The sequence below is a fragment of the Mesoplodon densirostris genome, chromosome 10, assembly GCF_025265405.1.
Source record: "Mesoplodon densirostris isolate mMesDen1 chromosome 10, mMesDen1 primary haplotype, whole genome shotgun sequence".
Taxonomy (NCBI): Eukaryota; Metazoa; Chordata; class Mammalia; order Artiodactyla; family Ziphiidae; genus Mesoplodon; species Mesoplodon densirostris.
This window is the reverse complement of record NC_082670.1, coordinates 11116101-11128386: the sequence shown is the minus strand read 5'-3', so window position 1 is coordinate 11128386 and position 12286 is coordinate 11116101. Positions and strand designations below refer to the sequence as shown.

Below are 12286 nucleotides of genomic sequence, written 5' to 3'. Positions count from 1 at the left end.
GACACTGAATGGCACCTTCCTGTCTTCCTCCACGTGCACACGTGTGCATATAACCTGGTCCAGTGGAGAAACCACATAGAGACTTCTGGATCAAACTGGTACAAGTGCCCATCATCACTGTTCCATCCACACTGGCGAAAAGTTACCCTCTGTCCTTTGGGTGTCATTTCTAAACTTTGTAAAGTGTGAGCCGTTGCCTTGTTTGAAACATTTGTGTGGCATAAAGATAAGTATAAACATCAAGTACTTTGGCATGAGTGCTGTAAGTTTCAAAGTGAATAACAATCTTTTTTTGACTAGATCCAAAATTATCTTAACTGGCTCATAAAATATTTTATAGATATATTCTTCCCCTTTCAGAGAAGGAGCCCCAGAAAATACTGTATTAAAGAGTTAAATAAATGACATCCCATTAAGATCACCTTTGCAATATAACTTTGGCTAGTAGGAGCCTGAAGGAGCTTGGAACACAGACACTCCTCCAAAAAAAAAAAATCCCCAAGAGGAAAAAGTACTGTATGCAATTCTGTTTCAAAGCAAATAATAACTTTCACAGGTTAAAAACAGAAAGTGAAGTGACCTTATATCCTGACAAGATTTTTTTTTTTTTTTTTTTTTTTTTTTTTTTTTGCGGTACGCGGGCCTCTCACCGTTGTGGCCTCTCCCGTTGCGGAGCACAGGCTCCGGACGCACAGGCGCAGCAGCCATGGCTCACGGGCCCAGCCGCTCCGCAGCATGTGGGATCTTCCCGGACCGGGGCACAAACTCATGTCCCCTGCATCGGCAGGCAGACTCTCAACCACTGCGCCACCACGGAAGCCCCTGACGAGATTTTTTTTAAATAACATTTCAGTTGGGTGACTTCCTGTCCTCTGTCAGAAGTATTCCAGATGACATTCCTACTGGTGATGATGGGGGCCACATCAGTCTGTCAGTTACTTTGGACCACTGATTTTGCTGCAGGGTTCTCTGCAGTACGGAACAGCCCCCCACCTTCTCTGCCTTGGGAACAGTGCACTCTCCTTTTGGTGACCTGGATTGCGTGCGTATACGGAGGCTGGGAGGGTTCAGGACCATGTTCCCTTTCTTTAGTCACATGTATTCTATTTGAAAAGCGTAAGAGCCAGAAATACAAGTGTACCCTTCCTGGTGTGGACCCAGACGTCTGTGAACACGTAAGTGACTGGGACTGGACACAGTGTGATGGCTCCTGAGCTCACCTGGCTTAGAGGATGCAGGTCACTTTAGGAAATTAGGCATTAGCACTCATAAGGGGGAAGATGCCTGGCAAAATCCCCAGATGCCCTGCGTCCAGCACATGGGGAAACTAGCCATAGCAAGGTCCTGAGAATTACCCCTCCAGGCACAGGTACCTAAAGCAGGATGTCAGGTGGACAGAATCTGTATTTCCTGTTCATGCACAAATCAGGAGGTTCCTCTGCCCTCCTGCTTTCTCTCCCCTCCCCTACTCTATCTTTTTTTAAAGAGCTTAAACTCCAACCCCACTCCTTTCGTGGACCCTTAATAAGCGAGCCTGTTTGTACGGTTCTTTACAAGAAACCTGAATTTTGATTTCCGTGCTGGTCTTAGTCCTCAGCTGGTTTTCCAGCTCAGTATCTAACAAAACTCGGTCTGAATGTCTTCATCTTTTCCCTTAAGTATGCCAAGTACCTCAGCTGAGAAGTCACAGGTTCAGGAAGAAAGGCTTGACTCAAACCAGCCATCTTCCTGGAATTTGTCTCTGAACTCTTTAAAAACCAAAATCCCGAGCTGCAGTGTCCATGTCGCTGCCTGAGTGGTGTCCCTTTGCCGCCGCATGGAGCTATGGGCTCTTCCCTCTTCTCCAGGCTCCTCTGCAGTCTCTCCTCCTGTTAATTAGCTGTGTCAGCGTTGGCAGGCACCTCTCTTCCTCCCCCCTGCTATGCTGTGTTCTTAAGAATTTTGGCGTCATTTCTGAACAAATGTCATATAGATGGCACTATGGAACTCATGTCTAGAAAACTGGCTCTTAACATATGTTTATCAAATGTGTTGTGACTTTTCTGACACTAACGCAGAAACATGTTAATCGGGAATAATTTATTCTTTATATAAAACGTTTGAGACTGTTTAGCCTTTTATCGGAATTTCATTTGGAAAATATCAGTCTTTCTACAGATTTATAACCTATGTTCCTCTGATTATAACCCAAACCATTTCTTAACCCTTTCATTACTTAAGCAAATATTCAATTACATTTTACTGTAAATAGAGTGGGCATATTTTTATGATCTAAAATAAAATAGTTAATTCTCTATATGTGACTAATATACTTTTCTATCTGTTCCAATTGAATGTGAAAACTAGAACAACTTCTGCCTTCGCTGTGTTTCAACTATTATTCCCTCCGATTGTGAATGGTAACATGGCTATATTATTTTTTAAATCGAATACCTAAACATTCGGATTTGCATAGAGGATACATTTGAAAGTGATTGTTTGATTTACAAAATAAATTTTTTACTCTTCAAAAGATTTCTTTTTGCATGCTCATGTAAAGTGCTTTAACTCCTTGCTTGAGGGGAAATGAGGTTTATACGCAAGTTTTTAACAACTGCTGAAGATTCAGGTTACAGGTGATAAAATCCAAATCAGACTAGCTTGAGCAAAGAATTTGCTTTTCTTGGCTTACATGATCAAAGTTCAGGAAGAGCAAAACGAAAATGCCATCAGAACTCACCTCCCGGCACCTCACACCTCCGCTTTTTCTCTCAAACCAACTTCACGTGTGGAGGAGCAGCCAGCACATGCCCGAAGTCTTAGGATGGGAGAGTTCCACTTTGGAAAAGCCTGGAAGGAAGAATCCAGAGCAAGTAGCTAAGGTAGCAGCCAGAGGAAGGGTCCTGGGAGGGTCCTCCATGCTTCTGCCCCAGGACCTGTTCAGCAAATGTGCCACCCCTGAAAAGTTGGACTCTTCTGAGTTTCCTGCAAAAGCTGATCTTCCACGGGACAGATGTCTGCTCGAGAGGAAAGCAAAGGAACGTGTTGGGAAAGTGGATAAATGAAAGCCTGGAAATTAATTTTCTCCAACCGTAAATCTTAACTAAAGTTAGAGAGTCACATAAAAACTGCCTAGGTTTGAGGGGGAGCCGTAAAGTTTCCCAAAGGCCCTACATGATCTGCAAACCCAGTCTTCGTGTGAAAATGGTGTCCCAGGTGTTGGTCATCCATCTGCCTTCTCACCTCAATCCCACGTTCGCATCTGTGGTGTGCAGACAAACTAAAAACCTGTTCTTTGCCATGGATCTTTGATTTCTTTAAAAGTAAGAAAATTGTTTTAAAGAAAGACATTTTCTAGGAACAGCTTTGTCTCTGGAATCTAAACCCCTGGCATTCCACAGCAGAGTCTCACCACCGTTCAGTGTGCTGGCAGCCATGTCTCTACTTTAGTTCTGCAGTTTCCACTGGAGAATCAGACTAAGACATCGGCAAGGGATCGTGGTGGCCACCGTCAGCCACAGAGTCTGAGCCCGGGCATTTCTAACAAATAGGGAGCAGTGAGCTTCTGCTCTTTCACATTTTGCAGGTATGTAGAGAACTATTTTTAGGCCAACATGCAGGAGTAAGAAGTTGATACATGCTCACATTTTACAAGGTCCTAACTATTCCTTTCAGTTTAATCTTTTTTTTTTTTTTTTTTTTTTTTTTTGCATGCAGTCTATGCTTCAGTAAACCCAGATCCGTTGTACATGATTCTGAAGTTTCAAGTCAGCTTATTAAGCCCAGGAGCTGCACTCACAGCTTCAGCTCAGCGTGTGGTTTCTGCACTTGCTATCTTTCAGGAAAAGTTTTTTAAAAACTTTCCTCCTCAGCTGTCTCAGACTCCACAATACACATTCCCCCAGGAGAAAAACTGCTTAGCGGCCTCTTGTCCCTCAGCCTGAAAGTCAGTGTCTGCCTAGCACAGAAGTATTTTTCACTAGTTCTCTTTTACTTATACTAGTTTATGGTTTGCATGAACCTCACGGCATTCCAAGAGGCACTGTAACAGGCAGTGTCTCTCTCAAACCTGAAGAATTGCTATCTTGAAAACCTCAGTGGTAAGACTTTGTGGGGAAAAGATGGAAGCCTGGGGGAATCAAGATATTCAGTGAACTCATGAGAGCACTTAGAATTTTTTTTTTTTTACATTTGTATCAGTTGGATGCTTTCAACTGCAAGTAACATAAAAGTAACTGACTTATACCTCATGACTTTTATTACTGAAGTCTAGAAATAGGTGATTCTCAGGATTGGTTGGCAGCTTAACCCTGCATCTTTTCACTCTTACCTTCCTCTGTGTGTTAGCTCCCAACTTCACCCTTGGGATTGCCTGATCACAACATGGTTGCCGCAGCTCCAGGCATCACATCCTCACAGCAGCATCCAAAACAAAAAGAGAGAGGTGCACAAAAAGGGCTCTTCTCATATGTCTGTCTCTTTTTAATCGGGGAGAAAGATCTTCCACCCTTCCCACAGAAATCCTCTTATGTCTCATAGGCCAGGACTAGGTCACATGGTAGCAAGACAGGTTGCAAAAGGGAATGTTTAACTGTTTCAGCCCCTCTGGTAGGAGGTGGGCAAGGAAGGAGTCTGGAAATGGTGGTTGGTTGGCATTCAACAGTGTTGATTACAATGTTCGTGAAAATAAAAGGCTACAGACTAAACAGAACCATATACTAGCTTGATCTGAAATTCGAGTGGTTGCAGGAAGTGCAAAAAGTCAGTCTACGTTTGGTAGAATTCGAGGTCGAGAAGGGATGTCTGGGGCACAGTCGGTGGCCCTCAGGCTTGTTCAGGGTGGGTAGACCTAGAAGGCATCGTGTTTTCTACTGAACAATATGTTCTTTGTGAAATGCTGCAAATTACTGACGTATCTAATTGCTTCCTACAACCCAGGAGAGGTGTACCTGCAGAAAGTCTGCTTCTGATGCACGTATGCAATTAAAAGGTCAGGGGTTCATGGAAAAAGAACGTAGCTGTTGAACCAAGCATGGCCAGTGAGATCTGGGTTTTCTGCATTAATATTTATGTGAATGCCTTTGCTTGGCTATGAACACCAGCAATTGGTAGGAGGCAAATCAGTAGCAAGTCCCCAAAGTTTAAGAAAACTCAAAGGGAAAAAGTGAAAGATGGAGAAAAGTCTAGTAACTTCTTCCTGCCAATTAATAAAACCATGATTATTTTGTTTGGACAGCACAATATCTTGGTCTGGTTGCTAAAGACCAGTTTTTACAGGCAGATAGTTTCACAACCACTAATGTGATGAGTCAGGAGTCCTGGCTTAGCCCCCATACCAGCCTTACCACTTGCTTCACTCTGGGGAAGCCATTTAACCTTGCCAATCCTGAGTGCCACATTTCTAAAATAATAACAACAACAATAATAATGATAATGGGAATAATTATAGAGCATTTGTTTACTGTCTTACAGCCACAGTTGTAAAGCCTTTACATGCTCACTGAATCTTCATTGCATCCCTAGGAAGTATGAACTATAATGATCTTTATTTTACAGACGAGGAAATCAAGGCAGAGAGAGTTGAAATAACTTGCCCGAGAGTACCCAGCTGCCAAGTGGTGACTCCAGATTCAAACCCAAGGATTCTGACTCCAAAGAATAGAGACCCTACCCAACTGAGAGCACTTGGTAAGGATCAAGTGAGGCCAAACATGTGAACACGTTTTGTTTTTCGTTTTGTTTTGTTTTGCAGTATGCGGGCCTCTCACTGTTGTGGCCTCTTCCGTTGCAGAGCACAGGCTCCGGATGCGCAGGCTCAGCGGCCATGGCTCACAGGCCCAGCCGCTCCATGGCATGTGGGATCTTCCTGGACCGGGGCACGAACCTGTGTCCCCTGCATCGGCAGGCGGACTCTCAACCACTGAGCCACCAGGGAAGCTTGAACACGTTTTGTAAGCTGTAAACCCATACGTGCATGGAAACATAATGTAGTCCATGTGTATTAACTGGAATCCTACTTACACCGCCACCCAAGCAAGTCCGTTTCCCTTAGCTTGCTCCCTAGCAGCCGCCCCAGAGCACCGACACAGACGATGCAGTATCCCAGCAAAAGAACTTAATCCTCTGAATGGCTACTGTATAGATTGCAGTAGGTATTAGAGGAATATAGAGGACCTAGTGGGAATAAGTGTTATACCACAGCAGCCTTTCATATAAATCCCAGGGTGATTGTGACTATTCACATTTTTCTTTGGAGGTCTTTCTATAAAAGGATTGGTACTGGCATGGAGCCCACTGTCCAAGCCTTAGATTCATCTAAAGTTTAGGCCTTAACTAATTCCTTACTGTTTAGTTCTGCACCCTTCTTTCTGTGACACGATCATCAACTAGGATATTTCACTCTTAATCAACCAAGTCAACCATCGGCAGCACTTTTCAAAAACTTCAGCCACTTTTCAAGTTTCCCAGGAAGCTGGGCTACCCAAATCCTGACCAGGCCCTTGGGAATGCTCACATCCTTTCCAAATTCTGCTTTATTTGTGTGAAACCTTTCTTGCTTCCTCTCAGCTTTCCATGGAAACCTTGTGTCTCGTCCTCTTCTCAAGCAAAGCAAGACTTCAGATCTCAAGGAGGTGGGAGGAAGAGTAGGCACACAGGGCACACCATGCTTTCACCCCAAATGTTTGTATATATTATACACACACACACACAACTGCACGAGAATAGGCACGTCCACAGAGACAGGAAGGGGACTGATAGTTGCCTGGGGCTGGGGGCTGTGGGAAAATGGAGAGTGAAAGCTAATTCTACTGTTTCTACAGGGTTTCTGTTTGGAGTGATGAAAATGTTCTAAAAACCAATTTGGGTGATGGTTGTACAACTTGGTGAATGTAATGAGAACCACTGAATGGCATATTTTAAATGGGTAAATTGTACAGTGACCTCTATCTCAATAAAGCTGTTTAAAAAAAAAAAAAAAGTCCACTCTACACCTCCAGTTTACAGATGAAGCACTGAAGCCTGAGAATTGTACATTCGACTGCACGGGTCACACAGCAGTGACCGGGGACCCAGGCTGGGATCTGAGGGGCCAGCTCCTCCAGTGGCCCCATGACTCCTGACGAGTCTCCCGAGATGACGCTTTGGTCGCTGTTGAATCCTAAGTTACTTTTTATTAGGTTTCAGTGAGGACTACATGACGTAACCCATTCGTCCACCTTATGTTTGCGGCGTTTGATGAGGGGCAGAGTTGACGCCTGGTCAGCACAGGGAGAGATTCGGAACTCGTCCATTTATGAGTTTGTCTTTCCAAAGACACCGTAGGCCCCCCGCCCTGGGGCAGAGTCGGGACTTGCTCCTCTCTCATCCCCAGTGGCCAGCAAGATGCGTGTGGCAGCCAGGGTGGGGCGCGAGGGGATAGAGGTGGCCCATCCTGACCCCAGAGGCCCCATCTAGGGAGCGAGTCAGCATGGGGCCAGAAGGGGGCGCTGTAAAAGGCAGCAAAGCCCAGAGGTCAGTCATCCCAGGACCCCCATCTCCCCACTCTGAGTGGACCTCGGTGATTCATCCCCATGCCCCCAACTTGGACCCACCCAGGCCTGGGTAGGCAGGTAACTGTTTCACAATTCCCCAGCTGTGAACCAGCTTCTTAGGCTCCGGTTTCCTCCGAGAGATGCCCATCCTCCTCCTCCCCCTCCTCCCCCTCCTCCTCCCCTCCTCCTCCCCTCCCCCTCGTCCTCCTGTCTTGGGCAGCGGCATCCAGGCGGTCCTGTGAGGGAGGGTGTGAGGACCTCCACGGAGAGCCAGGAGGCTGGGCGTGCTGGTCTGGGCACCGCAGAATCGCTTTGAGCTTTAGTTTCTTTGTCCAGAAAATAAGGAGGGTGAACCTGGTGCTTTTATTGTCCTTTCCAGGCCCGTAACTCTGGTTCTAAAGCACTTCAGTCTGGAATGCGGGCACCCCAGGACCCAGGACTCATGGAACGATAAAATGTAAGTGTTTAAGGAAGAGACCTTCCATTAAAGAGTGCCCATTACAAACACTAAAAGTTACAGGATAGCAAAAAGGGGAGTCTTTTTCTTCTTTTTTCAACTCTAACTCATTCTCATTTACCGCCAACATTGCCCTGAATCTCTATCATTCTTTGTTAAAACTTACCGCCTCCAAGAAGCTGCCTGGATCAACTCCACTGCTGTCTGTGTTCCTCCCTGTGGCTTGTTAGGAACGTGGCCTCCAGAGCCAGGCTGCTGCGGTTTGGATCCTGTGTGACCTTGGGCAAATGACTTAAGTGAGTGCCTCAGTTTCCTTCTCAGTAAAAAGGGATAATAACAGAACCTACTTCACAGGGCCATCGTGAGGATTCAATTAGTTTATATATCAATACATAAGCACCCACTACCTAGAAACAATTTGTGTTAGCACAGAATTGAGTGTATTTTCCACATGTTGACATGTTTTATAGTTGTTTCCAAACATCTTTGGAAGAACTGTCCTCTAACTGGTGTAAAAATTCTGATGGAGGACTTTCTCCTAATCTGAAACAGATTGCTCTGGGAAGCAGCAAGCATTTACCAAAGACTCTGTGTGTGCAGGGCATTATTTTGGCACTGGGAAAGGACACCAGTTAGAGGACAAAGTCCTGCATTAGAATTTTTATCAAGGATGGTCCGCTCTTATTGTCAACTCGATGTTTGTTGGAGAGTTGTCACCTACTTGTTCCTCTGAAGCCTTGTTTCATATTTTCCCTGAAAATGTCCTGTAGCTGCGCCAGCCTGGTATCTCGGGACTGCTCTGTACTGGGCTTCAGATTACAGGTTTAAAGTAGCCTGCTCACTCTCTGAGGGGGACCAGAGGAAGCACGAATACAGTGGGAGTGGACGGGGTGGTGAGCTAGAGGTGAGAGCCCCCTGCAAATGTTGGCATCCACTGAGGGGGGCACGGGGCCCAGGGATCCCCAAGGTTATAAAAATCCTGAATTCATGTCATGGCTCATGTGTCTTTGCAAAGGTCTGCTGCTGCTACATTTTAGCAGCATTGACAACTAGAATCCTGCAGATTGTTCCTTTTGTGATTATCAACTGTCTCTGGAGTAGCATGATGTGGGCGGCTGCAGTTTATAGAACTACTTGGACGAATCAGCCTACTCCTCAAAGGAACACTCGCTTTACAGTCTTCCAGGCTCTTTCTTGCAAAACAACATGATACGTCCGTCTGTTTGGGAGGAAAGGAGAAGAGAAAGGGCATCTTCCAACTTAGGGACATGAAGAAATACCAGAGCACAGGCCAGCCCTGAATAGAATTCAGCAGGAACTCTCCTTTATGCAGCTCCCTCTCTGCTCTCTGGGCCTTCTCCTCATCCCGTGGTCTCCATTCTTCTGTCAGACGCCCACTCCCTTCATGTATTCTCAAGACCCTAACCCACCAAAACCAAACCTTAAACCCTCTACTCTCAGGAAAAGTGCAAATCTCACCCTTTCATGGCTTCATTATAAGGGTGGGCTTTGACAAAAAACAAAGAGACCTGGGTTCAAATCCTCACTCTTCTGCTTCCTAGTTGTCTAAGCTATTGCAAATTGCCTGACCTCTGCTATGTACAATACAGGTCATAACACTCACCGTACCTGGTAGTGTGCTTTCAGCTGCACGTAGCCAAAAAGCAAACTCAAGTAGGTTTAACCAAAAGGAGATATAGTGACCCACATAATCGGAAGTTCGAAGGTGGGACAGGCTGACTGAACCCTGGTGTCAGGGGCCCAGGTTTCTTCTGCATCTCTGCCTTCCATCCTCAGTGTCAGCTGCATCTTAAGACTGGCTTCTTTCACAATCAGGGTGGCTGCCAGTAGGACAGAGAGGGCAATGCCCTCGACCAAGAACTGAGAACTGATACCAAGGGAATGCTATGTGCTGATTGGCTTAGGCCTGGGTTCTTAAACCAATTACCAGCAAGGTAGGGACATGATTACCATGATTGGTATACAGACCAGTGGTTCTCAAACTTGAGCATCTTCAGAATTACCTGAAGGATTTATTAAACCACGGAAACTCAGTGCCAGAGTTTCTGATTCAATAGGTCCAGAGAAGAGCCTGAGAATTTGCCTTTCTGACAAGTTCTGAGATAACATTGAAGATGCTGGACCTCTCTTTGAGAACCACTAACATAGACTAATCAGGGCTACCCCTGGACTGGGGTCAGTTCTTCAAATTGCACAGTGAAGAAAGAGTGAAATGGATGTTGCAGAGTTAACTGTGATATTCAAAATCTTGCGGAGTAAATGGGGAAATTGTTATGGTAATCTATTGCTGTGTAACAAAATGCTCCAAAATGTAGTGGTTTAAAACACCAATTTATTACTATTTCTAATAGTTCTGTGGATTGGCTGGGCTCAGCTGGGCAATTGTCACTTAGGGTCTCACATGTAGTTATAGTCAGATGTTGGTTGGGGCTGGAATCACCCAATGGCTACTTTGAGCTGGATGCCCAAGATGGCTTCTTCATTCACATGCCTGGTACCTGGCATGGGGTGGCTGGAATAGCTGAGGACTGGCTGGGCATCTCTTTCTCCATTCAGCCACCCCACATGGTTAGCTTGGGCTTCCTCACAACATGGCAGTTTTAGCAGAATTGAATTTCTTTTTTTTTTTTAATTGAAGTATAGATTATTCACAATGTTGTGTTAGTTTGAAGTGTACAGCAGTGATTCAGTTTTACATATATATATATATATATATATATATATATATATATATGTTCTTTTTCAGATTCTTTTCCATTCTAGGTTATTACAAGATATTGAATAGAGTTCCCTGTGCTATACAGTAGGTGCTTGTTCTTTACTTATTTTATATATAGTAGTGTGTGTATGTTAATCCCAAACTCCTAATTTATCCCCCCTCCCCACCAAGAATTGGATTTCTCACATGATGGTTGACTTTCCCCAGAGTGACCGTTCCAAGAGACTGAGGCAGAATCTGTAAGACTTCTCCTAATCTAGGCTTGGAAGCCACAGAGTGTCACTTCTGCCCTATTCTACTAGTTACATGTGAGTCACAGGGACAGCCCAGGTTCAAGGGAAGGGCACTGCACAAGGGCGTGACTGTGCAGAGGCAAGGGTCATTGAGGGGCCATTTTAGGGACCAGCTACCCCAGGGATTAAAGGAGATCATTCATGTAAAGTCCTGAATATGAATGTAAGTGAAGCACTTACCATAAGTCAGTGCTCAGGAAATGAGTATTATTATGATTGCTGTTCTTTTCAGGGGACTTTGCTTGTTACACTTGCTCTGTTAATTTAGGAATTTAAGGCTTTCTCAACTAGCAAAGGATTTTCAGGTGCTAGCCAGCAGGTGAGGTACTATTTTCTCAGTGAGTGATCTTTCCAGGGTCCCCCAAAACCATACCCGCAAGTAACTATTTCCTTAACCAGGAGTAAGGCCCTGCACTCCCAAGTATTTCCACGATACAGTGGAAAGGTACCTTTTCTGTTGGCTTCCACATGGCTCTTATACTAGAATGTTGGCTTTTGATGAGGCTCCTATAAACTGGCTGATTTTACTGGTAATTATGACAGCTCTTTTATTCTGTTTAGTACTTCGGTAAAAGCTAGTCCACCGATGTCCTTATTCACATTTCAGTTACGGAAAGTCTCTGGAACAACAGCTTATACAGTTACTCTGTATCACTCCCAGTCAGGCACCTCCACTCGGAAGACAAATACACCTTCCCAATTTGAACAACACTTCCCATCACTTAGCTCCAGAGTAGTCTGGTAGATGGAACAATTTTTCTTATTTCTGCCAAACATGTACCTATATATCTTAACTTTCTACTTACCAGGTTGTTTTCCCCCTTTCCTTCAGAGTGTGAGAGTGAGTTGGGTTTTTATTCAACTGCGTGACCCAGAGAAACTTGAGGGGCTCTCCATGTCTGCGTGTTGTTGGGAGTCGGGGGGTGGGGGGAACAGGTGCAATCTAGAAGAATCTACAGGTTCAGAGGGAAGAAGCAAGGGGAACCTGAGGAACTAGAATGTTTCGTCTGTCAGCTAATGTACCCCTGCAGCCCTGCCAAGTTCTGATGTGTTTAGACTTGAGCTTCGCAGGGAAGGTCGCATAAAAGCAAGTTCCTGGGATTTGTTCTGTAGTCTGAGTAGGCTGGAGTTTTCTCGCTGGGCTATTTCTGTATAAAAAGCTGTCTGGAACCATCTGAGAGTCACTAAGCACTGTAGTTTACTGTAATATATTTTCTAGTCACTTTCTGTTACATCATTTCCCCTCCATTTTATGCTTAAGAGAATGGCTGTGTGTATGCTTGTG

The 12286-nt window shown here is 44.9% G+C and overlaps 1 long non-coding RNA gene across 1 annotated transcript; it reads left to right on the top strand.

Annotated features, from left to right (window-relative positions):
- The first annotated feature begins 683 nt into the window (after positions 1-683).
- LOC132497136 (uncharacterized) lies at positions 684-6915 on the top strand. The gene is made up of 3 exons (XR_009533567.1): positions 684-3565; positions 5536-5667; positions 5771-6915. It is a non-coding gene; the product is annotated as an uncharacterized LOC132497136 (long non-coding RNA).
- Positions 6916-12286: the final 5371 nt, after the last annotated feature.